At 46.7% G+C, this 27,507-nt stretch overlaps 1 long non-coding RNA gene across 1 annotated transcript in view; it reads right to left on the reverse strand.

Moving 5' to 3' along the window:
- Window positions 1–561: 561 nt before the first annotated feature.
- The window catches only part of LOC137862456 (uncharacterized), a 111,186-nt gene continuing 84,240 nt past the window's right edge, over window positions 562–27,507 (reverse strand). Inside the window, exons 3-5 of the long non-coding RNA XR_011100287.1 lie at window positions 3,417–3,464; window positions 2,913–3,066; window positions 562–1,377 (exon numbers count right to left, since the gene is read on the reverse strand). This is a non-coding gene — a long non-coding RNA (uncharacterized lncRNA). The remainder of the gene's footprint in view (window positions 1,378–2,912; window positions 3,067–3,416; window positions 3,465–27,507) is intronic.

Here is a 27,507-nt window from a genome sequence, read left to right on the forward strand (position 1 = left end):
CATCACACGTCACTTTAAAGACAGATGTTGATGTCCAGGTAGCCCAAGGGAGATAATTTGAAGTGCCAAGCAAACATGACTGTAGTAGTGGATGCTGGTGGCGTGTCACACGCGCACGTGTAACCTCTGGGGAACAGACTCACCAGCCAGCTGCTGGACCTGGGCATTTCAGGCATTTAACATGAGTGACACAAGTAAAAGCACTTGGACATCAGTTTATATGCACGGGACACCTAAGCTGTGTGAGCACAGCAATTCAGAGGCAGAGAAAAGAGCTGCACAGAAGAACATGCCAGAAGGCCCCAGAGCATCACTGCTGGTGGAAGGAAACCCTTCCTCTGCACACCTACGGCAGGGCAGGACCCCGGCTCCCAACTTCAGATCCACTCCCTTACATGGATGAGAAGTAAAGTGCACACAGAAATCTGGCTTGCTGTTTTCTAAACACCTGAGAAGATGCTGAATGCCAAGTTTTGGATGGACATGACACATTTCAGAAATTAAAATACAAGTTTCATTTTTTTTTAACCGTATCAGCTGGATTTCTGTCTGTGGGAAACTTTTCCTCGGAGAGGCCCTTTTCATAGAAACAGCAGGGCAGGGAGCAGCAACAGCGTGAAAAGAGAGATCTTGAAAAGCAGAGACACTCTGCAGAAGGCACTGCATTTGCATTTTAAGCTACATCTATTCCCCGAATGCTCAGACACATGAAAGCAAGCCCGGATTTTTATGTAGCAGCAGATCTTTCCATTTCAGCCTGAATTTAAAGGTCGTGCTTTTTCAGAGCTTTCGCACTTACCCTGAGCAGCCCAGCCCAGCCCTCCCCGGGAGGAGCTGCAGGCTGGGTGCCAGACCTGCCTCGGGGAGCAGAGCCCCACGTCTGACCCTGCTCCCACTGACAGCAGCCTCAGTATGCAGGGAGCTGTACGGGACACGATGCTCTGATATCGCTGCCCTTAGCAAGAGCTTCTTGGCACTTGTCAGCACACTGACAGCTGAATCCTTCCAGCCACATAACTGTAGTGTGAGGGGTAAGCAGCTGAACAAGCCCCACCATCCTTTCCACAGAACACAGTCCCGCAGGAAATTCAAGACATTTAAACTTAATCTTAACCTTTTTCACCTTCAGGAATCAGATTTACTTTAGACCGGGCTGAAAGTTTCCTACCTGCCATGGCAGTTCTGCATGGGCTTTGTGCCGTGCAGCTGGAGGGCAGGCAGGGGTAACGCTGGCAGCAGCCAGCCAGGGCTGCAGGGCAGCGATGCTCAGCTCTGCTTCCCACTCCTCCTTGTCCTCCCACGAGGCGCTCAGGAACGGTCAGGGCTGTCTTCAACACCTCTGAACTCCCCAGCATGCCACTTCCTTCCTTCGGCAGCCTGGAGAAGACGAAAAGGGAGATAAAGAATGAAACTCTGACCCTTGTCAGCTTCCAAAGGAGAAACAGCAGCGTGGCAGCGTGTCTGAGCCTTCAGGCAAGGGGCAGACCACACGCTGCATTTACTGACACAAACGCTGGTCTCGGTTATTGAATTTCTAGTGCTGAAGGAGCTGGCAGGAAAATGATACGTATGCAGAACGGAGAAGAGGTGAGGGTTTGCTTTTGCCTGTCAATATGTACAGGACTTGAATGACTGTTGGTTTGTTGAGGGTTTGTGATTACATTGATATGGCTTCTGCCTAATTATACTGCCGATATAGATTGGCAATTAAACAGCAGTAAGGAAGCAGAAGCCAAGATCTCTGGAGTCACCTGCAGCACACAGGGGAGGTGGTAGGGAAGGACCCCCATGGGGACAGGCACAAGCCCAGAAGAAGCCCTCCAGAGGGTTGCTCCTTCACCTCTTTGGGCTGCACCTTCATCTCGCACAGGCTGGTGAGGAGGAGGAGACTTCAACTCTTCCAAAGCTGGAGCGTGAATCCCAAAGACGTGAGGGAGAGGACAGGCGGAGGTGGGGACAGCCCTGGTCTCCCACACTGACACCCCCGTGACACACACCAGTGCTGTGAGCAAGGGGCAAACACCAAAATCCACCCGGGCTGCCCAGCACGACCCCTTCCAAAGTGCCTTCCTCCTCCTCCTCCCTCCTCTTCGTGATCCTGCAAGCCAGCTTCTCCCATAACTGACAGCAAGCACCTAACCTCCTAAGAATATTACTTTCAGGATGGGTTTGATGTGCTCAGAAATCCCCGATGTACTGGCTCAGCGCTTCGTTACAGGGTGGGTTCAGAGCTGGCAGCAGCTGCTGTCAGGTGCACAGCTGGTGTCACCAAGCGAGCAGGCTCGCTTCGCCAACACTCAGCAAGGCAAAAGAGCCACCGGGGGCTCCTGAAGACTCAGGCTCTGGCCCCCTGATTCCCTTGCACGAACGCGTTTATGCTTTGCTCCATTGCCTCCACAAAAGCTGGCGTTTAGGCACCTGCTGTGCTGAGACCACCACTTATCCTAATGAAGAATGCAACTGCTTGGAGTTTGGTGCGGGTTTTTTTAGCTGCTTGTTTGTCTGTATCCAGGTAAGTTCTTTGTCCTCCACTTGGAGAATGTTTTCTGAGAAGGACAGGGTTTCTGCCTGTAAACCTCCTACCTAAAGGCATCTTCCTGTGTTATCCCAGCCCCCCAGGCATCTGTCAGTGATAATACTTGACACTGTGACATCTCCCAGCACCACAGAGCCCTCTCAGCCCCAAAGCACCATGAAACGTGCCATGGGACTGCCTGCAGGAGACCCACTGCACTTCTGCCAGCAGCACAGCACCATACTGGGTCAGACCACGTGCTAAGCAGGAGAGAGGGGAAGGAAAAGAGATTCCCCTTTTCCCTCTCTCCCTTCAATATACCCACACCTGGCTATTGCACTGGCTTACAGCATCTGATGCTGCTTTGTACCCTTTGCACTCACTCCTTATCTCTTACCTGGTCTTTGGGCAGGCCGTAGATCTGGTACCAGTCTGGTGCTCAGGAAATGCAAAATGCTACCGATGGGCACAGCTGAACCTCCCCAGCACTCTTCTTTTCTACTATATCCTCTCTCTGCTTGTTGCAGCAAGTTACCCAGCTTTATTGCTACCTTTAGGGTACAGGGTAGAAGTTATATAAAGTAGCAGCATCCCTGTGTGCAAGTCAAAAATGATTTTATGTACAGCATGAAAACATTTGTAGCTCACAATGGCTGCCTGAAATGGGGTTATATAAAATTGCATCTAGTATCAAAAATTTTGAAATAGAGAAAAAAATATCTGACACCTATAAAATAGAAATATCGTATATTACTTTTAAACCCATTATTTTATACGAAATGTGGTCACGTGGCATTTAAATGAGCAACCATCTCAGGATTCAGTGCATCAGCTGAAAAACTTCGTGATCAAGAGGAAAGAAAAAAAAAAAAAAAAAAAAGGCTTTGGATCAGTTGCTCACCTTTGGCACACTCAGCAGGGGCCTGCTCAGGCTCTCCAGCACAACCAGCTCCATGTCGTAGGAGAGGGAGCAAGAAAAGAGAAGGTGAAACACCACAGAGTCAGCATTTGGGGAATACCGAGGAGTGTTATGATAATGAAATTATAGTGTATAATGGACTACTACAGAACAGATCACTTAATACAAAGCAAACGAAGCTGTCCCACACGAGCATTTCCAGAGAAAGGGTTTCTCCCCAAACACAGTTAACAGGGACAGAGGCCACGGCCCTAAACATACCTGCCCCAGGGGTTAAATAAGTTGGATGGCACAAACCATCCCTAGGCCAGCAGCTTTCACTACACATTACTGCCATAGGGCAGCAGCTCCGGAATGTTTTGCATATGGAAATGCAAAGCAAGCACTTACTGCACGAGGATTGATGTTCTTGCGAACAACTTATTGACAATATCTAGCTCTTTTAGAGCAAGTTCAAAGCCTGCTGATGAAGCCTGGGCCCGTCAAAGAAGGAAACCACTTTTATAATTAGAATTTTTTATTAATCTCATTGTAGGCTATTATGCTGAGGGCTCCACACTTGATATCCATGTTTATAATTCAGTTCTTATCTAATGGACAATTCTTACATAATGGGCAAAAATGTAAAAGCAAATAAAGTGTAGAGTAGAGATATCTGTAGTTTCTTACTGCAGTAAAAAAAAAAAAAAAAAAAAAAAAAAAGAAAGAAAAAAGGAAAAAAAAAGAAATTTCAAAACAGCTTTAAAAATGTCCATCTCAAAAACAGACACTCAAAAATAAATCAATAATTAGCAAACGTTGGAGCAGCAATACAGAAATTTCTGGCCTAGTACAGATGCAAGGCAATGGTATCAGTGGGGAATTCTTGGCCTGGAAACCGAATGCCTTTGTACAGTCAGAAAAAAAAACCAACACATATCTATCTCCTTCCCCTTGATCTGCACTAGGCAATAGAAAGCGCAGGAGCAGCCAACAAGAAGGGCTGCTCAGTGGCCAGCTCCCTCATCCTTTCCTTAAACACACATAAAGCTGGATGAAGAAAAGACAAAAAGGCAGGCTGATGTGTGCCACACTTCACATTTTGGTCTTAACTCTGTCTCCGGATCATGCACGCATGCCTGGCTAAATGTAGTAACGCATGGGGCTGGAAATTACCGAGCAGGTGTTTAAAAGACATCCGTAAGCAGTTCTGCTGTAGTCTAATTAGTGCTCTAATACATATTACAGTGCAGAGTCATCATTATTTCCTCTTCATTAGCTGCTGATATATAATGCATCTTTAAAAAGTCTTACCAGTTTTCTTTTTTTAAAAATAAAAGAAAACCAGGAGCTTATTTCTCCCATTAACATAACAAAGGCAATGGGAATATGATTAATGCATACCAGCTAAACTATGTGCATTAAATATTAAAAAACAATGCACCAGCTCAGCCTAATGTGCATTTGCAAATTATAAAACATACTTGTCGATATTAACATTTGCACCAAAATGAAATGCCATTTTAGAAAGAAAAAGGACAGAAAAACAAACCCTTTACTTCTGGCTGTCTTTCCATAACTGCTGTTCCCTATTCCATTTATTTGGAAAGAGCGAGACCACCAAGTCTGCCAGGACACCTCAGAGTTACTCCAGGCATGGTCTGAGTAGCAGGGCACCACAGGATGCTTTTATCTCACAGCCACCCTGTGAGAGCCATCGGTGTGGCTCTCTCTGGCTGGTGGCAGCGCTGTCCCTGCCTGAGCAGGCGGCCGGGGACGCGGCACTTGCCGAAGCGCTGCCGCTGCTCTCCCTGGCCTTCACCTGGCACTCGGTGCCACTGCAGCTGAACTGCTCACAGAGCCCCTGACACATGCCCTAAGAGAAACCTCAGTGATATACAAGCACCTTCAGAGCCAGGTGCAGTCAAACGTCACCGCGCATCCTTCGGAGCACCTCTGTCCACTGGGCATCCTCGGTACCTCTCCTCCTTCATTTCTGCAGATTTACAGGCACCGGAGTGGAGAAGATTCCAGCGCTCCTTTCCTGGAAGTCTGCTGTTACCTCTGATGCCCCAAACTCAACTTAAAGCTGCTCCGCAGTTCTGCTCCCACCTCCTCCGACACAGCAATAGCAGATGCTTCCCAAACCGATCCTTTACGAAATGTAACACCGAGTCTATAATGAGGTTTTACTGCAACAACAACAGATTTCTCTCCTCCCCTGGAGACCTACAGAAATCTGGTCGATTTTCAGAAGACCTCAAGCTTTGGGCCATCTCCTCGCTATGGAAGGAGGCAGCTCACAGTTTTAAGTTTTGAAATCACCATGCAAACACGAGCCAAGAGGTGCCAAAGGACAGGGTAGGTAAGGCTCAACACCCTCACTTTATAGGCAGGGAACCAGCAGCTAAGAGGTTACACAATTTAGCACAGGCTATTCAATAAAAGAGTCTCAGAGCCTGGGTTACAATCCAGAACCTTGTCTCCGGCTACAGTCTTCATTTAACTTTGCTACAACCACCTTAATTATTTTCTTTTGTTGTTAAAGGCAAAAGCTCAAGCATAGCAAACGGCATAAAGCAGCGTGCAATGCTTAGAAGGACACTTGATGGGATTTTGTCTCCTTTGCTGCAAATACCCAGGACAAAGAGCAAAAGGTTGAAAGTAGATGGGCAAATGAGTTTTCTTGTTTAGATTTTACTTTTTTTTTTTTCTTATTTTTATTGTTAGCCAAGAACACTGAAATTTCCAAAGGAAAGGGTAATGGTGTCAAGAAAATTTAACGTATTTGAGATGAATTCAGTGCAGCTCTATTAGCTTTAGGTCTGCTTTCTTTTTTTTCCTCCTTTTTTTTTTTTTTTCTTTTAAAAATGTTCACATCTCAATTTAAAGAAACTATTGAACCACGCATAACTGGAGTGGTGTGCTACACCTCGAGGCATATTAAAGGAGGCAAGAAGCACAGCAGTTTGATAATATCTTAATGCACCATGGAAATAACATTTGATTTCATATATTGATCACTCTGTTTACAGAGTTTTAGTTGAGTAAGTGCAAGTTTACAATTGGTGCTGGTCCTTACTCCTTTTCTGTAGTGAATAAAACTGACTGAAGTGTAAGTGTGGGAAAACAATCACATTTTATGACCTTAGAAGTGATATCCATCCACAGTAATGAAGCATGAAGGTTTCTTAAATCTACACGGAAGAGCAGTCCATTGGAGTTATGCTGACTGGTCTCTCACCTTTGATTTAAAATCATTTTAAGAGGATACTTACAGAAACATGATTTTTAAATGTATTTTTAATTGAGGTTAACCTCCAGCTTTAAGAAAGTCAGAGGAAGGACTACTTGCTTAATTCCAGTTCCAGACTCTTCTGTAGTTTTGTATATTTAAACTGCAAAACGTTTTGTATAAAGTTTTACTTCCCTTTTTGTCTGGTTGGAGGTTGCAGGTATTTGTATTGCATTCTAACTGTTGATTGCTCAATAGACACAGGTCCATTGGTCCAAAACACCTTTTACCAGTCAGACTTCTCAAGTTATTAGGACGTGGCCACTCCAGCCACCACCCACTTAGCACACAAGGAAGCAACTGTAAAATCAATTCATTCAGCAGCCATTTCTGCGGTGTCAAACATAACTACCCATGCAACACTGATGTTTTTCTGGGTTGAAGAAACTCATCATTTATGCTGAAACCAGGCTCTCTTTTCCCTCCATCCACCCAAGAACAGCCAAGCAGTGCTGGGACATGCTGAGAGCCGCAGCTCGCTGCCACCTGCCGAATTCCCAGGCTTTGCAGTGGGGCCAGGCTCTCAAGGCACTCCGCACCCACCACGCAGACCGGCATCAAGATGTTTGCTCTAGCTACAGATGTTGGCTCTTAACAACAATTCTCAACATAATAATTAGTTCATATATCTCGGGCTTACAGTAGCCTATGTGTAAAAGTGTTTTACAGTTGAGTAGCTGTGATTCTCTCTATGTAAAACAGGCGGCATCAGTATAACCCTTAGAATCTAATAAAGATTCCATCAGTGTAAAATCATTATCCTTAGGCAAGAAGGGAACCAATTCAATTATGGTGTTGGTTGAAAAATCAAGGGTAAAAAGTTGTAGTACATATTAAACTTGAGGCTGGAAAAGTTGTAGTACATATTAAAATGGTTACTACAAAATTTGTGCATCCAGGCTAACAAATGCTAATATGTTCTTTTGTTACCTTCTAATTTATATGATTCATGTAAGCCTGCAGCAAGAGAAACTTGTTTTAAATTTCATCTACGTTAAAAAATAGCAATGCAATGAATTGTAAAGTTATTAGCATTCACGTCTAGTTGTGTTATTAAGCTGTACACATCAAATCTGGTAGTACAAGTACAGAAATGTCATAATGAAGTAGAACAGCATTTAATCAGAAGAATTTCTAAAGGTCATCAGAGCATCATATAAATCCATCCATGCATGACAGCAATAAGAAAAAGAGTAACTGAAAGAACACAATGAAAATAAACTTCAATCTTTGAGCTTTGTTTCCAATAGTAGAAGAATTAGCTAAATTTCATGCTGAGAGCACAGCTAACATAAAAATGCTGAATTCTGTAGCTTTAATTAATGAAAGACTAATAAGACATAGATAAGGAATTTTACACAAGGGAGCTAACGAGGTATGTACACTGATAGATTCCAACGAACAGCTGATCTCATACGTCTCCGTAGAACTGAAAAGAAGTGTTCAGTTCATTTTTTTCTTCCTCATTAGCCAGATGAGCTCTAAATGATTCAGTTTAAACAACCAATGATTTATTAATATTTTTTGCACTCGTAACAACAGCCTGACTGCTTTAGGACATGCATTATACGCCCGATACTTGGCAGCACCCAACGTTGGAGCCATTTTAGTGTTTTGTGGTAATGGAGCAGAAGAAACCTTCCCGGTTTCCCCGCCGAGCACTCCGACACTCTGCTTAGAGCAGACACAGCGGTCACCCAGAGCCAGGCGCCGATACCCTCAGCCATGTACAGCCGCACCTTGTTCTCCACGAGCCCTAATTGATTTCAGTGGGACAGCTCCCAAAAAAAGTTCAGTTCACGGTGATTAAAGGCACCGGATCCTGGCTGGCAAGGTGCAGCCATAGGGCCCGGGAAGGCAAGGCAGCGCAGTGGCACACAGGTACAGTGAGACAGCCGAAATAACTAATTCATCAAAGACAGCTTCTGAAGCCCTGCACGTACCTGTGGCTTTCGCCTCATTATTGGCTTGAACACGAAAAGGATGGGTCCTTTGTTTCGGGCCAGTCCCCAGCCCCAGGTACACGGAGCCCGTTTCCATCCTCCACGTGGCCACGTTGGGGCAGCACCAGGAGCACCGCACCGGGGACCTAATCCTTGATTCTGTTTCAACATGATCACTGTTACCTTTCAATGATTTAAAGGATTAAGGATTTACATTTCTGTAGTGGTAATTCTGTGTTAGATCCAAGCCAGCCATGTTGCTCGTGCTGGCAAGGAGCAGAGGCAGCAGACAGAGGTGCTTTGCCCCGATGCGCTTGTCCTGGCCAAGCCTCTGAGCCCAGGCATTCCTGTCAAGTGGCTCTCTGGGCTTTCTCAGCCAAACTGAAAATGGGAATTTCTTAAGACGTAACCACTTCTCTCAGGCCAGACCTGTTCATGCTCTGGTGTTGTGTGTGCATGCTTGCGTGCCCCTTTCGCTCTGAAAGGAGTGCTGATCGTGGTGGGGGACACTGAGGATCTGGCACTAGAGCAGAGCCAAAGCACAGCCCCTGTGCAGTCCTACAGCAACAAGCCAGCTGGGTTATCCTTGTGCTGCCACGTATCCCCAGGAGGAGCAGAACACGTGATACTCTGTGCATTTCACACTGACCTGGAGAACTCGCCACCATCCCTGCTGCTCGCACTATGCACAAGGATGGCTCCAAGCCCAGCTCCTCCACGGATAGAATTCACAGGAATATGTAATATATAATATATATTTTTTAATTCTAATAAATGACTGCAAAAGCAGCAGACAATTCCAGAGGCTGAGTACATTCTCATGCATTGTTTCCAGACTTTTTTTTTTTTAATTCATTAGTGTCTTCTCTAAATGAAAGAATTTATAACCACGCTCAGGTTTCTTGAGAAATCATCCTAGCAGCATGTTTACTGAATCAGCAGGAAATAGGGATAAACAAAATGAAATCGGAGAAGAAAAAAAAAAAAAAAGCACCATCAAAATAAAAGCAAGAGAAACTGAAAGAAAAAAAAAAAAAAAAAAAAAAAAAAAACATGAGATTTTAATCCCAAATTAAAACCGCAGTGAGGTTAATATAAAAGTTATTCTAATCACTCCACCCAATTAAACGAAGTAAATCACTAATGCACGTTAAGTGCCTTAACTATTGCGATAATTAAGAATCAAACAGAAATGAAGCATCTTTGAAAGACTGACGATGCGCATGCATAAACAGGGGACGTGAGCACAGAGGCAGGAGGGCAGCAAGGTGGGCATCCCGCGGAGGGACCCCTGGGGGACTGGGCCAGCTCCTTGCCCTGCACCAGGGAAGCCCTTTCCATAAGATCTGTGCCCCTGCCTGACCGCACTCTGCTCATTTTGAAGCCCCCCTAACACTGGCACAACCTGGCTACAGCCCAGCACCAGACCACAACCATTTGGGTAGGGCCCTGCGCTCTGTACATCTCTCCTTCCATCCCCTTACATCGCCGCTTTGCGCAGCCCACCTTCCCGTGCTAAATCAGCGAGCCTGTGCGCTGCTGACAGATATTTTAATTAGCAAAATTAGCAGCCTAGAAGCACACAATTTAGATACAAGATTTATCTGCTAATGATAATTTCCCAACTTTTCTGCGAGAGCTGGAGCTGTGCAAGCTTGCTGCATACGAAAACACTGCGCCAGTCTGAACCAGCAGCCAAACCCAGACCCCACCACCAGCTCCCCGACTTTCAGAGAGGTTTCCAGTGAATCTCTTCTTCAGAGGCAAATCATCCCTGATTCTAAAGGACCAATTTATCCTAAATTCCATGTATCTGGGGCGTGCTTGCCTTCAGAAAGCTAAGCTAAATATTTCAGTGGAGTTTTAACGATGCAAACTTTAAAGCTGCAGTCAGAAGTCTGCTTTGTCTAGACAAAATGTGCTCGTATTTGGAAAGAAGGGCTACAGACAGGTTCAAGGGAGGGAAAATTGTCTTGCTGGAGTGTTTTGTTGCATGAAGCCTCATGGAGCACAGCAGGACATTTTCACAAGGTGCATTGAGCACAGTGAAGGAGGCATCAGTTTGTATTTTGTTCTTGTTTTGTTTCACCAATTCTGTAGCTCAGGAGATAATAAATATCCCTGATGGTTTAGTTAGCCATGTGGCCCTGCACTTCAGAGGAGGAATATTGTTTGAAGGGCTAGGCGCATACCAGACTGGAAGGGCAGATAAGTAATTATTTTCAACAGTTCTCCGTCCACTTTGCCTTTGCACATCTCTGCCTGGCAAAAGTTTGTGAATAAAATGCTCAGTAAGAACAAATAAATAAATAAATGGATTTTATCTTCCCCTTGTTATTCCTATTTGTTTTCACTATAAGAAAAAACTCACTGAAGTGCTCAGGGTGGGACTTCATACATTGCAATCTTACCCCGAGACTGTACCATCTCCCACAGCATTGTGCGAAGGAAGAGACTACAGCAGGAACGTGTTTTTTTTTTCACCCCAACCACTTCTTTATCACTAGCAAATAAATACAATTACACATCATGCACAGCAATCCATGCTAAAACTATGAAATAGCTGCAGTGCATCTAAGCCCACTTGTGAACCACCCAGCCTCCATTAGGGCAAAGGAAAAGAAAAAACTCACAGAAGTACAAGCTCCCTGGCTGCGTTGGCAGCAGGAGGGAGCTGGGATAGCAACAGGAGCAATCTCCAACCCCAAAGGCCAATCCACCGCTCAGCCAGCACCAGAACTTTTATTAGAAGCCTGTAACACTCCCCACCCTGCAATTACATTTGCAATAATACTTTTAAGAGGCTCATTTTCACCGACTCCAACTCATAACCCATTTTTTGCCTTGAACATAGAACTGCTAAAATGGCTCAGTGGACAGCCGGTATCTGCTGGGACCTCCCTGCCCGGATTTGGCCCTCTTCACAGGCTCTGCCCATGCACCCTTAATAATTGCTGCCTTTTCTTATCCCAATAGTGAGAAATCCGCGTCTCTAGCAGCACACAGGGGCCTGGCATTCCCCATTCCTTCCCCAAGGCAGAGGAGGACCTGAGCAGGGCTGGCACCAGCGGTCCCCCCAGCAGCTGTGCCAGGAGAAGGTGCCAGCAGTGCCGGAGGCAGCTGGAACCAGTCGCTACCTCCCGAAGTCTTCCAATAAGACTTAAATTCCTAATTTTTATTTCCAGCTAGTTTTTCAGCTCTTCAAACATATATCTTCATTAATGGCATTCTGGATGTTCTCATTATACATTCTGCTTTTTAAGCACAGTAAATTGTGGTCCTGAATGCTACCTCGTGGCACTAAGTTCTGTAGGGTTCTTGTACACAGCGCTGCTCTTTCCATTAAATTTCCAATAAAGTATTTCCATTTTTATATCTGAAATCCCAGAAATGGCACTAGAGAAACCTGGCATTTTACTCTTAAATTTAATACAAACTATTTCACTCAGCATGAAAGCATTTTAAAATGACTCCAGTGCAGATTGTGGTTCACTCTGTTGTATTTGGTGAGCTTAGTATGTCCATGGCAACTGATGAATATTACTGCTGCTATTGCTATAAATAACAAACCTATTTGGCAAAGCCTGAGATGTAAATATTAAGTCCCGCACAAAGGCAATTTTCTGTTCCTTCCTTTGCTCCCTTCTGAGTTAGGAACCTATATTTGCCTGTCAGTAGATTATTTCCAAATAGATCTGCAGGTGTCACAATATTGCAGAAACTACCAATTTTGATTGACACTGCTTTCAACAAGAAGCCCACATTTCGGGTCAGGTGTAGGAGCGATGCTGTGCGGTGCCAGGCTGGCGGCAGCACCGGCGCCCCCCCTGAGTCGTGAGCGCTCCCCAGCCCCAGCACCACGAGGGCACAGACGGCGAGCTCAGCCCTCCGACAGCCACTGACAGTGGCATGACTCGTGGCTTTGTCTCCAGAAAAGTACAGCTGAGCCTCACCTGCAGGAGCCTGTGTGCAACCCGGACACTAGTTTGTACGAACAAACTAGGCGTGAGGGCACGCGAATGGAGCTAAAACCCTTCCCATGTGTTGGCAAGGCACATACAGTCAGATCCCTGCTCCTCTTGGCCACTTTCCCAACCCAGTGAGGGCACGCAGCACGTCCCCCACCTGTACCCGTACACCAACAAGCAGCATGGAGCCCATCCTATGGTTCCTCCCCACGTGGTGCCCTCCTGGTGACGTGCAGGGGAGCAGAGCTGTCCCCTCCCTGGTACTCACTGCAGCCAGGCCCTGGCAGGGCTGGTGGTTGGTTCTGGGCTGCCACGTCACGTGCAGGGTTCAGATAACTGCAGAAGTGCTCCTCTTCTGCTCGGTCACTGCTGGGCCACCAGGCAGCCACAGGCAGTGCCAAGGCCTGCTGAAATACGCTGCAACAGCATCAGAAATAAACAGCACGGAAAGCACTCAAGTCAAAAGGAAAACGCTAGGTTTCCCCTCCGCCCAGGAATATGCTTTTAGTCATATTAGTTGAATCTTGTCTTGTTAGGCAAAGCAGCGTGCGTCGAGGTGTGCTGCTCTTGACATTTTGGGATGTGAGTAAACAAGGGAAACACGAGCGTGGGAGAAACAACCGGGAATGGCAGAGAATTGCTGCTCAGATGCGGGGCGAAACCCTCAGGCACTCAACGCTACAATTCTTTGTCATAAACACATCAATTACAGTGTTTGTATCAAAGCTCTCCGTAGATTATACTATTAATGTAAAAATGACAGCTGTCATGCAACACACACAGCAATGTCACAGCTTCAAAGCCTGCCTCAAAAACAAGGGGTTGGGTCTGCACAACCCAGGTCCTGGCTTAGGCAAACGCTCGATTCAGTTCAGGGAAACCACTCAGCTACATAAAGAACCACCTCGGAATTAGTGCCAAAATACTTGTAATGCAATTTAAGTACATAATTCCCAAACAACTAATTCTTAACACAATACTAAGTAATTAAATTGTAAGTATGAGCAACCGTGGATGTCCCGGTGTATATAAAATAACGTCTGCATCTTCAGGATTGCTGGGACGTGGGCAGGACCCATCCGTAGCCTGGACTGCTTAAACCACGGTCAGCATGGGGATTGCCTTTTGGAAAGGGATCGCCCTTGTGAGAGTGCTGCATCTGGAGCTCATGCTCTGCAGCAGGATGTGTATCAGCAGTCAATGCACTGAAGATGGATGAAGGCAAAGCGAGGCCCCTGCCCGCTGTCCGAGAGCAGCCAGAGCACGCTGTGAGCACCTGGGATGGGGATGCTCAGCAGGCTGGCTCGGGGCAGCTCCTCCTGGCCATCGCCTCCCCCTCTGCAGGCTCAGCGCCAGGACACGCCTTGTACCGAGCTTTAAATTCTCCTGCACTCAACACAAGGCTGAAATCCTCCTCTGAATCTTGCCCCGTTTGCCATTTTAAATGCACAAACAGATGCAAAATGAGCCTTTCCACAGTGGAAACACCTCTCAAGAGCCTAACCACCTCCCAAATAGCTTTCCATTTTGTTTACGGAGTTTTATTGCCCTACTTACCAAGTGCCAGCTTTTAAAATCGCTGCTGCTAATTTTACCCATTTGAGGCACTTCAAGTTCCTTTCCACCAGCAACTTTCTTTGATTTCTCTCATTGTTAATGTCAAACTGTCCACTGCAGAACACCACAGACCTTCCCGAGGTGGTTGGGTTTTAATCTCCCCCATCCTGCTGCCCACACACCACTGCTTTCACCCTTCCTCCCAGCCCCACCAGGATGCCCACCCCCCATGGGGCTGGGTGCAGCAAGCGCTGTGCTGAGTTATTTTGCAACCTTTCTTTTATCGCCGGGACTCTGAGAGCATAAGAAAGACTTTCAGAGAAAATAGGTTTTACTGCCACAAACACTAAGGAAAATCAATTTATCTTTGTTTTTATCTATAGCCTTATCTGCAAGAAAATACCAGCCCAATAGTTCAATATACTGCTGCCAGTTCTCATTGTCTGGATTAAACACTCCCATTTTTCCATAAATTGCCACACTTCAAATATTTTATTGCCAATTTTGGAAATGGAAAGCTCCTGTTGTTTAAAAAAAGATCATCCCTGCAGTACTGGAGAGAATCATTGCTCCGCCAGCTGCACCGACCAAGTGCGGGATGGAAATTCCCCCCGCCAGCAGCACCTGCAGCAGTGTCCCCATCCCCAAGGGACAGATTAGAATCATCCCCATCAGTTTCTAATTGGTGTTTCATTGTTTTTTCCCCTAAATTACAAGGACAAGGCTAAAAAGGGATTCCAAAAGGCGAGAGGTGACTGGGTGGGAGTCCAGAACCCGGGTTTGACCCAGAAGCATCTGGTGTCCTGGCACCTACCTCGGGGTTCCTCAGCCCCACTGATGATGGGCAGCCCCATCCCTGCTGCTGCCCGCTGGGCTGGCACCTCGGTGCTCCTACATTTACCGAACCACACGGGGCTGCTGAGCACTTGCACTCGATTAAAAGCTGAGCCATGCAGGGGGCACTTGGCAGGCGCTGCCCAGGGGAGGCTGCTCCCTCCTGGCTGTTCACCAAGAGCTCCACGTCCCAGGGCGTTGGGAGCAGCGAGCGGCTCCTCTCCTGGTGCCGCACAGCATTCTCAGCTCCGTGCTCCCTGATCACAGCCCTGTCGATTCCGAAATTGTTTTACACCCCATAAATTCCATAATGCGCCGAAGTAAAGATCTACAAACCATCATCATTCGGGGTGATATACATTTAATTTCATACACTAAGGCTGCTAGTCCTTGTCACAGCACCTTCCCCTGAAAACAACTCGGTGTCCTAAGCAGCGTGCCTCCCAGAGCAGCACCTTCCACACAGCATGGAGCTGGGGGGACGGGGCTGAGCCTGAGCAGGGGCAAACACAACCCCTGCCACGGCACCGGGGCTGCAGCTGCTCCTGCCGAGCAGGCAGAGCTGGGGCTGGACCAGTGCTGGCACAGAGCAAAGTCAGAAAGGTCTGTGGCAAATGTCCAACCCCAATCTTTTTTTTGCATTTGTCTGAGCAAATTAGCACGCTGACAGCCCGTGGTGTCAGCCTGCCCATCTCTGATGGCGTAGGCTGGTACGGACCCCACTGCAGTGCGGGGGGACACAAATCATGCACTGGCCTTCACTCTCCTACCACTCCCAGCGCATAAGGCAGAAGATCTTAACAAGACCTTGCCTGGGGGGACAACAAATCAAAATGGTGCTCAAAAGATATCCAACAAACCCCACAAAACAGGGGCACAGCTGTGTATGTCCCCACCCCAGCCCGCTGCCATTTCCATCGCCTGTTATACAGCCCTCCTCAGGTGAGCCCCTCCTTCCAACAGACTTTTATACCTCTCGGTACTAACTTGCAATCAAATTTATTTCCATAGACGCACTGAACTGTAGATTACAGTAAAACGTTTCCTTTGCTGGCTAATGTCTCCCCTGTGTTCAAGCGTTTAAAGCCACTTCCAAGCTCTCCTCGCTATCTCGCCTTAGCACGCGCTGCAAAGTCCCCGTGCAGGCTTCTCGGGGTGGAAGTGGCCACCGCAGACAGGAGCTAAACAGAGAAATACTGTCATGAAGAAAAAGAAAGGAGGGGAAAAAAAAAAAAAAAAAAAAGAAAAGAGAGAGAGAGAAAACGACAAGAAGGAAAAGTGACACTGGAAAAATGCCAGCCCCGCGCAGTCAATCTTTGGGTTGGCAGCAGAAATGCCATTAAGTGCGAAAGGAAGGGGGACGTGGTGACAGATGTATGCGCAGGCTTAACACAGGGTTGATTAAAAAATAAACAACTATCAAAAAGTCACATTTCTCTCTATTTAGTGTTGCTAACAATCTACTGCAATTCACAGCCGTGACTGTGCACAAGTTCACAGCAGGCACAGACAGCCCTTTCTCGACCCCACTGACCAGAACGGCCCCGTGAAACCATCCAGCCCCAAATACTCACTGTTCTTATCAGTCAGCTTCTTCCCCAACCTGGGGCAAACCTTTTTCTTGGCACCAAACCCAAAGAAAACTGTCAGCAAGAATGGGTGCAGCCACAGCAAGTTGGTCCCATGGGGTGCAGCACCCTCACCCTGCTTCTGCCCAGGGCTCCACTGGCACCGGGGTATCCTAAGAGAGCCCCAAGCTCGTGCATCCCTTCCCAAGGGACACCTCTAGGGACAAAGCAGACATTGGTCATTTTGCCACAAAATTGGCAGAACTATTCTTTATTTGCCAGTAGCACTCCATGCAGCTCTACTTTCAAAAAATTCCCTGGTACAGAAAGGGGAACTCTTTTCAAAAAGCCCACCCCAAACAAATTCCATTTTAGTATTTTTCCTGACGCTCACGACATTCAGTATTATTCAGAAATACCTACAAGAACTAAGATCTTCAGCTGAAAGTTACACGGACTCATTAAAAGAATTAAAACAAATGGGACGAGGAAGTTAATTTTGTAAATGTCAGATATATAAAAGTATTCAGGAGTCTAAGGACGCCGATAGTCATCCAGTGGGATTTTTCTTCTGACTGCATATTTTTGCATTTAAAATCTATGAAAACTGGCTCGCTGCCACATTTGAGAAACAGGAATATGCAGCAAGATCTTTAAACGAGTTTAGATACCCAACTCCCATACATTTTGCCCATGGCCCCTAAATCATTGCACGGTTTTTGAAATGTTTATCTTCGCACTAAGCAGTATCAGTTGTCTGAAAACCCTAAGTGCAACAAATATCTGCCATGGTAAATTACCCAACCAGTACAGCGAGTGCTCAGACACATGATTAAGCTGCCGTGGATTAACAAGCAACTACATTTCACTATGCTGCCTGTACCAACACTTTTAGCCCAATGCAAATTAAGAAAAATGTGTTAGCATAAACGTATTTCACCAGGGTCTGAGCCTGCATTTGTCACGGGCAGAGGACGCCCGCAATCAGTTATCGCAGCCCAGCCGAGCACGGCGCGTGCTGGGGCTCTGCACGGGAGCTCCGGCAGCTCCATGGCAGCCCCCAGCCTCCAGACAGCTCCACCTGGCAGCACAAAGGCCTTGCATGAGACACCGAGGAAGAGTCATCGCAGTGTGGGTGTGTGATACGGGGCTTGGGAAGGGCAGAGGACAGGTGGGCGATGTGTGCTTTGCTCTGCCATTCATCCGAAGCCTGGTCGCTGCTCCCCAGCAAACGCCGTGGTGCCAAGAGGTGAGGGCAGAGCACAGCTGGATGGGAAGGGGGTGATAGACACTGAGCAACCCAACTGCACCTAGTAACAGCGAGCTACAAAGCATCCCGTAAGCTAGGAACTCACTGCCATGTCTTACCGGACACACCCGTTCCTCCCCTTTCCCACCCAGGCATCCAAACAGATAGTGCAGATATTGCGAATAGATATTGATTCAAAATCGACTGTGATATGTGGACTTCCATGTGGGAGGAAAAAGAAAATTCCCCTAGAGACTCCCCTGCGTTTTTCTCAGAAGCAGCTGAGCCGCTGCAAGGGGAAGGATGGTTGCACGGTACTGCAACATTTTTGTTCCTATTCTGCTATGTCAATACTATGTCCTTACTTCATTTATTGCACCTTGTATAAAAGCCAGGTTTCTGACCTTAGGAGAAAAGGGTGACCACGGTATTCTCACTTTGTTTTCTGCACAGACCTTTATAAATGAGGGATACAACCCGTCCTCCTTTTCTTGCTTGGTTTTTCTCTTCAACTAAAATAACAGTTTCTCAACAAAATGGATTTGTACAGTTTTTGTCAACAAAAAGCTATAGTCAAAGCTGGCTAAGAAATAAAAAAGTGGCTTTTTCAAAACCAAAAATCACGTTTAAATGACTGCTCCAATTCTACATGAGGATGGAGAGAGGCAGAAGGAGCCTAAGCACAGAGCAGTGCCCGTCCCACGAGGAGAGAGGAGGCAGAGGTTTGGGTCCCCAGCCTGAGGAGGTGATGCAGAGCTCCAGGAAGCTGCCAGGGCAGGAATGAAGAATTTCTCCACCACGTAATTACTTCCCTATACCCTCAAGTCATCCGTTCCCCACAATCAATTACTAATTCAAAGCAAGAGCATCCCAACAGCACAGACAGAGATGAGCCCGCAAGGTGGGAGGGAGCAGGACTTTCCTCTCCACCTGCAACCTTTATTAAAAAAATATTTTTGTTCTTATGAATTGACTCTTGGCCCTCCTCTTACCTTCCCCCTTTTCCCTACAAACCTCATTGAAGCTTTTCTGCAGCAGTGATCCCAAAACAGTCAAATCAATGAACTGATGGAAGAGCTGACAACACACATCCCAAGGGGGAAACAAATCTCATTGCCCGCGATCTAAGTTGTGCAAGGGAGAAGCTGAAGTTTTTAAGCCAAGGTTCAGCTTGGAAGTAACTCCAGGTACAAGTCAGACAACACAGAAATAAAGGGGGTAAGATGGGGGGGAAGAAAGCTTTTGTCTGGGGAATGGGAGCGATTTCAAACCAAGAGACAGTTAGTTAGTGTCCATTCTGGAAACATCTCAAAACTGCCCCGAGGCAAAACAAACAAACCCAATTCATTTCTGGCACTTGGGACACTTGGAAGCTACTTGCCCCAGGTACTTGATTTAATATAAAACCGATCACCCTGGAGCAACAAACAGAAAATTTGCTAGTAAACAAGGCAGCTCTAATTATTTAACAGTGGTATCCAGAATAATTAAGCCAGGGCATCCAGAGCAGCTAAAAGCTAATTACATAAGCAGGTATCCAAAATATTGCAGCTATCTTTAGAGACACAGCAAGCTGGCTGTTTAACTCCACAACCACAGAGCAGCCGGCCCCTCCCAGGACAGCCCCGTTGGGCGATGTGTGGCTGCCCGGGATGTGGCTCCTTGCCCAGAGCACCCACCCCGCTGGAGCAGCTGGCACCCTTGGGTGCTGCTGGCAGCCACCCCGCTCCCAGCGCCTCTCCCTGGGATGCTGCCACCTCTGCTGTGCACCCGCTCGTTCCCCTGCCCTGCTGCAGCCCGGCTTGGAAACAGCTCTCCCCGAGTGGGTTTTTAGGGAGCTGTGGGGGTCCGAGACCTCTGGGCATGTGCTGGAGGAGCTGGCAGCACCACTGTGCCTGGGAGGGGGCAGGCGTCTGGGAGGCTGGCGAGGTGTGTGCATGGCAGAGAGCTCGGAGGCTGTGTCATTTCATCAGGCAGCTTTGGCAGCACAAGGGACAGGTTTGAAAGATGCCAGGAACATGTGAGATGCCAGAAAAGGTCGAGGCTGCTGCCTGTGTACCAGGATAAAGCAGCCGCTTCTCTTCATGTGGGGGTGTGCATAGTAGCCAAGGACATAAAGCTCCCAAATGTGCCAGAACCAAGGGATGTTTTATCAGCTCCACTCGGTACCTCAGTGTCTCGTTACCCTGCACCTAAACACAGCATCCTAACGAGAAAACTTCAAGCAGAGCATCCCCGAGTAACACTTCCCTCTCACCCAGGAGCTGGGATCAACATCTTCATCAGCGGGGCTCAGGTGCACGAACCTCGGTGAGGATTTGGGACCTGGTTCCTCAACTCCCTGCTGTTACAGAGCGCTCACACACACACAGCCTCTGATTTCAGTTTCTGCAGTAATCTCAGCTCTGTCCAGCTCTGCGTTAACGTCACTCCCAGGATGTGGGCACGAGGCACAGAGCTGCAGGTGGGAAGAGCAAAGCTCTCGGCGAAGCAGCCACCAGGGGCAAAGCGTCTGCCAGCGGGCACAGCTGGCTGCGGGTTCCTCCTCCCGCACCCCACTCAGCAGCAGCCACCACAGCAGCTCTGCAGATGTTTTTAGGCATCTGGGCCCCATGCCAAAGCCCCATTCCTGACCTTTGAGCAACAGCTATTATTCCGTGACCACGCTCAGAGCATCAGCCTCCGCTGAAACCATCAGTCTCTGAAGTGATGATTCAGTCTCCGTTTCCCTTCAGACTTCATCATAACAAGGTCATCAGGCACAGCATGCCTTAAAACGCGCATAAAGCAGCCACCGGAGTTCTTACGAATATCAAGCAGTTTCGGTATCTTTCTGCAAGACTTCAATCTGGCTGCTGATTAACTCGCGCTTTATGTTTGAAATTCCCCTTGCCAAAAGACTGTCTGAGGGGGCGTACGAACGCTGAGCGGCACGGCTGTAATTACAGGCAAATGGATGTTGCATGCGTGGAACAGGATGGCTGCAGAAAGACCACGGAGTGAAATTAAATACTTGTGAGAAGTATTAAGAAAACGTGAATGAAGCCTCAAAACTATCAGGATTTGAGTGAACTGCTTTTCAATTTCCTTAAATGTGCCTTCTGGCTTTGGAATACCTCGCTCAGGTTTCTGTCTGTCATTATGAGAGTTAGAAACACGCTTAAAAATAAAAGATGAGTTTCTCACCAATTGCATGAGTCACAGGACATGGGCGTTAAGAATTTGCAAGGTATTGCACGGCTCAAACGTACACCATGAACGTCGGCAGCACAGCCAATTTCTCCTGCACCCAGGGAAAGCCGCCAAAGGCTCCAACCACCTCTCCTCTGGTTGCTGCCAGCGGCACCCACACCTTGACCAATTCTTCTGACTTTCTGCCAAAACTCATCCCTTCTCCCCTCTCCTCTCTTTTAAACTCCTGCTCTAGATCACTGCAACCTCTTCGTGCCAAACCCCCAAGCTTTTTATCTCCTTTTCAGAGCGTGTGCCGAGCAGGGTAGCCAAAACAACTTTTGTTCTCTTGAATTGAGCCCTTTTCGAGCCAGCTGTAAGCTGCCTTCACAGCCTGCAGCACAGCGGAGCCTGCTGATGCAGCAGATCCTACCTGCTACTGCATTTCTCACATCACGCTGCACTCTCCCAGCCTCACCCCGAGTCCTGCTTCCACCACGTGCCCAGGGAGCCGCCGGCTCTCCCCATGGGCCCACATCTCACACCATTTCCCCAGCTGCTCCCCCTTCTGAGCCCACACAACATGCACACCCAGGGGCTGTGAAGCTCCATGCAGACCAGTACAACGTTCGAGTCCCAGAGATGTAAGGGTTGGAGGCACCCCCCCATGCCTTGGGCTGGGTTGTTCGGGGCTGCGACACGTTGCTGTGCTGATCCCATTTCAGTCAGTCACACTGCTGCTGGAAACGCACTTGTTCGAGCTGGCTGCCTTATTATTTGAGCTGTTAATTTAATGGTTTTATTAAGTGACTCTGAACGAATGCCATTAAAGCACATGGTAGTTGGGCTGATTGAATGATTGATTTTACTCATTTGTCTCCTTCCTGCACCTCTAAGTACTTTTATTTGTGATTAACAAACCTCACCATTTCGCTGTTCCACTTCACAACTCCAGCTCATTCTCAGCTTCACTTTTTTACATGTTCTTTATGGTGCAAAGATCCCGCTTATCCATCCTAAAATGAAAAGCTAAAATCCCCAAAAGTTAGCTGTCTGTAAGAGATCAGAGCTGCCCACACACTTTTAGGAACTGATAGGGATGCAGGATGTGATGGCAGGGTGCAGGCACAGCCCCTTCCTCCACCCAATTCAGCACCTCAAACTTCTGTAAGGTTTAGCTGCTCTTCACGGGTTTGGATACAGAAAAGAAAGCCAAAGGTCAAGAACAAATCTTTTTCCCCACCAGAACGTGTGGGAGGTGCGGACAGTAACCACTGCTCCAGCTTCATCCCCTGCCAGCCTGGATTGCTCTATTTTCACACAACATAAGACAGGGCAAACGTAGAAATAAACCACAAAACAAACTCCGAGGGTCTGTCAACCCACGTTGTTTGTTCCGTTTTTAGTAAGAAAGCAAACTACATAACATAAAGTTGCTATTACAGAACATCAAACATCCCCACATACATGTAACAGCCTTGCTAAGACTAAATGCAAGTAGAACTTCAAGTTCTAGAACAAATATTTTTGTTACTATACTGCTGAGATAAAAAAAGTTTAAGAAAAGTAAAATATACAAGTAATTAGTAAAGTGTTTTTCAGAAATAAATATCCAGAAACTTTTCTCATTCCATGACAATTGGATATTTTTGAGCCTTCGTAAAGTGGCACAAAAATTGAAAATCTTGACATTCAACATAACTCAGCTGCAACGCTCCCATCTAGAGTTTTACTGTGATTATTTTTAATTCTCTTAAGAAAACCAAAACAAATTCAGTGTATGTTTTTAAAGAAAAAGTTATTTTGATTCACAAAAGTTATTTTGATTCACAGAAATACAAGGAACGCTAGATCCTGAGCCTGAGGCATACAGAAGATACAGCGAGCTTTTGGCAAGATGAAAGCTCAGCACAGAAGGAACATGTGCTTAAAGAAATCCTTAAAATAGAAGAGGCACAAGATGATATCCCAGAAAAGAAGTGAAAGATTGTAGGGCTCTGAGATGCTCTGTTTGGAGAGTGCAGAAAGCAATCAAAAGTTCTCTATACATTAGAGAACTTAATACCGCTCACCCAAATAAAAGAGCACGGTGAAAAAGAAATTCCCTCAAGTCCTCAGAGAATTTAAGGGTAGAACAAGCTGGGACTCCTGGACTAAGACAAATAAGACAGTTTAGATTGCTTTTCAATTATTTTAGGCTGAGGATCACAATGGAGGAAAGGAAAAATGTCAAGCAGAGACATGGAGCAGAACATAGCTCAATAGTGGAAGGTGGATTTTCAAAGCACTGGGTGTTACTCCAGCCACAAACCTCTTTGCCTTAATGCCTAAAGCGGGAGCTGCCTTCTCCCCGTGCAAATCTGAAGTCGGAACGGGGTTTGCCCCCAGGAGGGGAAAGGCACGCTGTGCACAACGATCGCACACCACTAACGTGAGGCTGGGCTTGCAGGGAGAGGCAGCATTTCCTTCCCTGAGCAGATGACAGAGCTGGAGAAAACAGAGGAGCCTTCCCCTTACCCAACACATGGAGAATTGTCTTCTTTCTTAAAAGTCAGCATCCAGAGACCAGTGATGTGGTTGAGGAAGCGTTTGAGGACACAGACTAGATCCAGAAAGGACAGCAAGGAGACACCTGCTTAGCCAGGAGGAAACACCAAGAGGTGAGAGGGTTTAAGTGCTGGATGTGGAGAGCAAGGAGCTGACTGCTTCACTTGGGATATGCACATCTGAACAGGCTCCTTGTATCACAGAGAAAAGACCTTTCTTTAAAACATGAGATGAGGGAGAGGGATCGGCAGCGTGTTATAACACAGATGAGCCAGGACAGTGGAGCTGCCTGTACCTAATAGCTCAGCAATTTGGGCTGCGCTCTCTCTTCTCTGCTGCTGGACTCAAAATGCCTCCCATTTCCCATAAGACGGCCCTAGCCGCCAGCCTGCAGGCAGCAATTCCACTTTGTGCAGGATTACTGAAGATTTGTTGTGCCATTCAGACAGAATTTTTTTGTCATCATCATCACCATCTGGCCCATCTTCAGATTCATCCATGAAGGAGACATGGGGTCCCAATCCGCGCTCCGGTGATTATTTAAGTACCTTGTCTAATGAGCATTTAAAGTAAAATCAACATATATTCACTGGGGTATGGACTAGAGAGGAAGAAAGAAATCAAACTCCTAATTCAAAGGGCAAGAAGAGTATTTCTGAACAAAGTTAAAGTCTTCTATAGCAGGAAAGCAGCACCACCAACAAAGGCGAAGAAAGAGGAGGCAGGAGGTGTTTGTGATGGGCTCTGAGATCAAAACAGGAAAGAGGAATGGGGGGGGGACTGAGGAGCCGGAGTGTGCTGGACAAGAAGCTGGACAAGGAGGCTGACACAGCGCGTGTTCCTGAGAAGGGGGCACTCATCCGACCTGAAGGGGAAGAGCGTGTCCACAGATACAGACAGAATGGAAAGACCAGGATTTTGGAGAAGTAGGACCTTTTGCATGGACAAACAAGGCACAGAAACAGAATTCAATGTTCGTTAAGGTTCTGAGAGTGTCCAGATGGCGAGAAAGAGACAGGCCAGTGTGTGGGATTAGGCTGATCCGGACTCTACAGGTCCTCACGCCTCAGTCTGAGGGCTTGAAGGCAAGCTTGCTTTCCTGGCCAACTTTTCAAACCTTCTTTGGTGTAATCCTTCTGTGACAGAATCCCCCTCTCCTACCTTCTGATTACACTCTTTATCCCACAAAGTCCAGCCCCTGCCCAAGTACAATCCTACTGGTAAGCCCTAATATTAAAAACGTGCATAAGCCAGTACAGCACTGAACTGCTCTATCCCCATAATTACAGCCACAAGAACGCTTGATCTAGTCGAACAAAATCTGTGCACATTCACCAGGAACAGAGCTTACAGCTGCTAGAAGTCTGATGCTTAAAAGCAGCATTAGAAAAAAAAAAATGCAGATTTGTCAGAAAAAGAAAAATCTATTGTTACAGATTTACCCACACACCAGTCTGTTTTCTCCTCCAAGCTGAAGCAGGTTTTTGTTTGGCGACTGACACATATTTGAGTCACAGCTGAGGGGAGAGCATAATGCCCACCTGCTGTCATATTGTTCCCCAGCTGATTGTCCTCTTGATCTGCAGCGCTCACATTCGCAATGGGGAGCTCACGGAGACAGAGAGGGAGAGGGGGTTGGACAGACGCACAAGATGTGCTGGAGGGAATCATCAAAAATGCGCAAAATGGCCTAATCAGCAAAGTGAAAAGCAGGGTCTTTACAGGAGGAAAAAAAAAAAGGAACAGAAGAAAAGGTCATTGGGTGAGAGCTTTTTTATACAATAGCCAGTACGAAATTAAGCCTTAAATATCACTCAAATAAAGAGCCCAGACGATCTTGCCAACTAAGGGTGCTTTTTCCTTCCTAAATCCAACACCATTGTGGACTTTTTCATGCTGCAATCCACCTTCTGTGATGCTTCTGGGGAGCTCTGCAGAGAGCAGCTTGTCTTTGCACACAACCATCCTCCACCAAACCCCAGGACAGCTCCGGGGTGTGGGATGTGCTCAGGAAGTCACACCAGCCCCTGCTGCTTCAGCCCGGCCCTCAGCACAGCGTGCGGCAACGTCTTCCTGGCGCATTTTTGCCCCGTGCATAATAACCCAGTAATAAATACCCTGTCATCGTTAATGCTGTATTGTCAGCAGTTAGCAGAATGGAAACAAAACTCATTCTGATCATATCACTTTGTCTTGCTTACTATAAAAAAATATATTAAAACTGCTTATGTACATTTTACCTCAATATTGAATACCAATTCCAACACAAATAGCCTTAGTAGCTGGATGTGCACATTATTTCACAGCATTTTCAGAAGCTCATGAGCTGTGATTACTTAGCAGGTACCTGCAAGAGTCAGTTTTCCTTTCAGTGGCCTGTGGGCTCTTTCTGTAGCACCCAAACTACTTTGCTGCAATCTATTCTGGATGCCAAAACTGAACATACAGTCCACAGACCCCTTCTGAAACACTGCGTTAAGCAAAAACTACATTGAATCTCTGTGATTACACACAAAGCCTAAACCCTAGCAGTTCTCAATAAAAGTGAGCACTATTTTTGTTTTTTTCATTAAGAATTTTTATAGATTTGCCTAGAGCAGTGGTGTCCAACTTCCCTACTATCTGCACACAGAAATATTCATACAAGTCCTACAGAAGGAGGGCTGCAAGCTCAGCTCACAGTGGGAGATGCTGAGGACTCCCTTAGCATCCTTGTCTCTGCAGGATGATGAAAGACAAGAGTGTAGCACATTCCCAAAGCTACCCTCTGATGCCATTTTACATCTCTCCACAGTTTCTAGACTAAGTCAGGAGCTCTAATACCATGAAAGCCCTTCTGCCACTCACCCAATACAGTCCTAACATAGAAAAGCACCTAAATGCTCAAGAACTGCACTGGAACCAAGAGCCAACCTGTGACCGAGTCCAAAAATGAGAACTCGTCTGCTGAGGCTGAGCCTCAGCTGCTGCACTGAAAGGCTTTCCATTTAAATACTCAAGGTAAGCAAAAGCCTGGCAAATGCAAAATAAAAAAATTAAGCCAGATTTTTCAAGGGTGACCAGGCTCTTAGTGCTGCTGTTAGGACAGTCCTGTCCTGTGCCCAGCACTGGGAATTTGCAGCTGCACTCGTGGCTGCACACCGTAACTGCTCTCCTTCAAAGTGTTGCCTTTGAGCTGTGTTTTTATAATTTAGTTGTTTGTACAAATGGCTTGCTTTTTGAAATGCCTGTGATCCCTGGGGATTCAGGCTGCTGATCCACTCCCACAGCTCCTGGTTGGAGCTCAGGGCGTGCCAAGGCTGCGCTGCGGTCCTGCTGCAGCCCCTGCTATACCCAGAGACCCCAAAGTGTCACAAACAGGTGAGTTGGAAAAGGTAACACCTAAACCTGATGTTTATCTGTGACAGACCAGGACAGCTTTGACAAAAGTCCGGTCTTAATTATAATGTTTCTGCTGTCTTTAACGAGGAAGACTGAAGAACAGAGCCGAAGTTTGGTTCCCCCACCTCGTGGCACATCGCAATCTCACGCGGATCCGTACCTGCTGCATAGATTCTCATTAAGTATGACATAGATTTGTTACATTGCTGAGCTGGCTGTAAATTGAACTTGTCATAGTGAAGTGCATGTTTTCCAGTTCTTCATCTCTTTGGTTCCTGTTGCTATAGTGACCATCAGAAATCACAGCAAAAAAAGGCAAAGAGAAAGAAGATCCTTTCTCTGTTTAAATAGCACCTTCCATCTATAACACTGGCTGTATTTTTAATTTCCAGCTTCACTTAGGATAACTACACAAAAGAAGTTGGCTCTTCCAGATTTCAGGGTCTCATCCAAATCTCAAGTCAAAGGCAATCTTTTCAATGGCTCCAGGGAGCTCCTTATCAGCCTGTACTGCCCAAAAGAATTCGATACAGCTTTGCGGTACTTTGCAGTTCATGTTTGCTTATGAACCTCAAAATGGG

The sequence above is a fragment of the Anas acuta genome, chromosome 11 (genome assembly GCF_963932015.1).
Source record: "Anas acuta chromosome 11, bAnaAcu1.1, whole genome shotgun sequence".
In the NCBI taxonomy this organism is placed as follows: domain Eukaryota; kingdom Metazoa; phylum Chordata; class Aves; order Anseriformes; family Anatidae; genus Anas; species Anas acuta.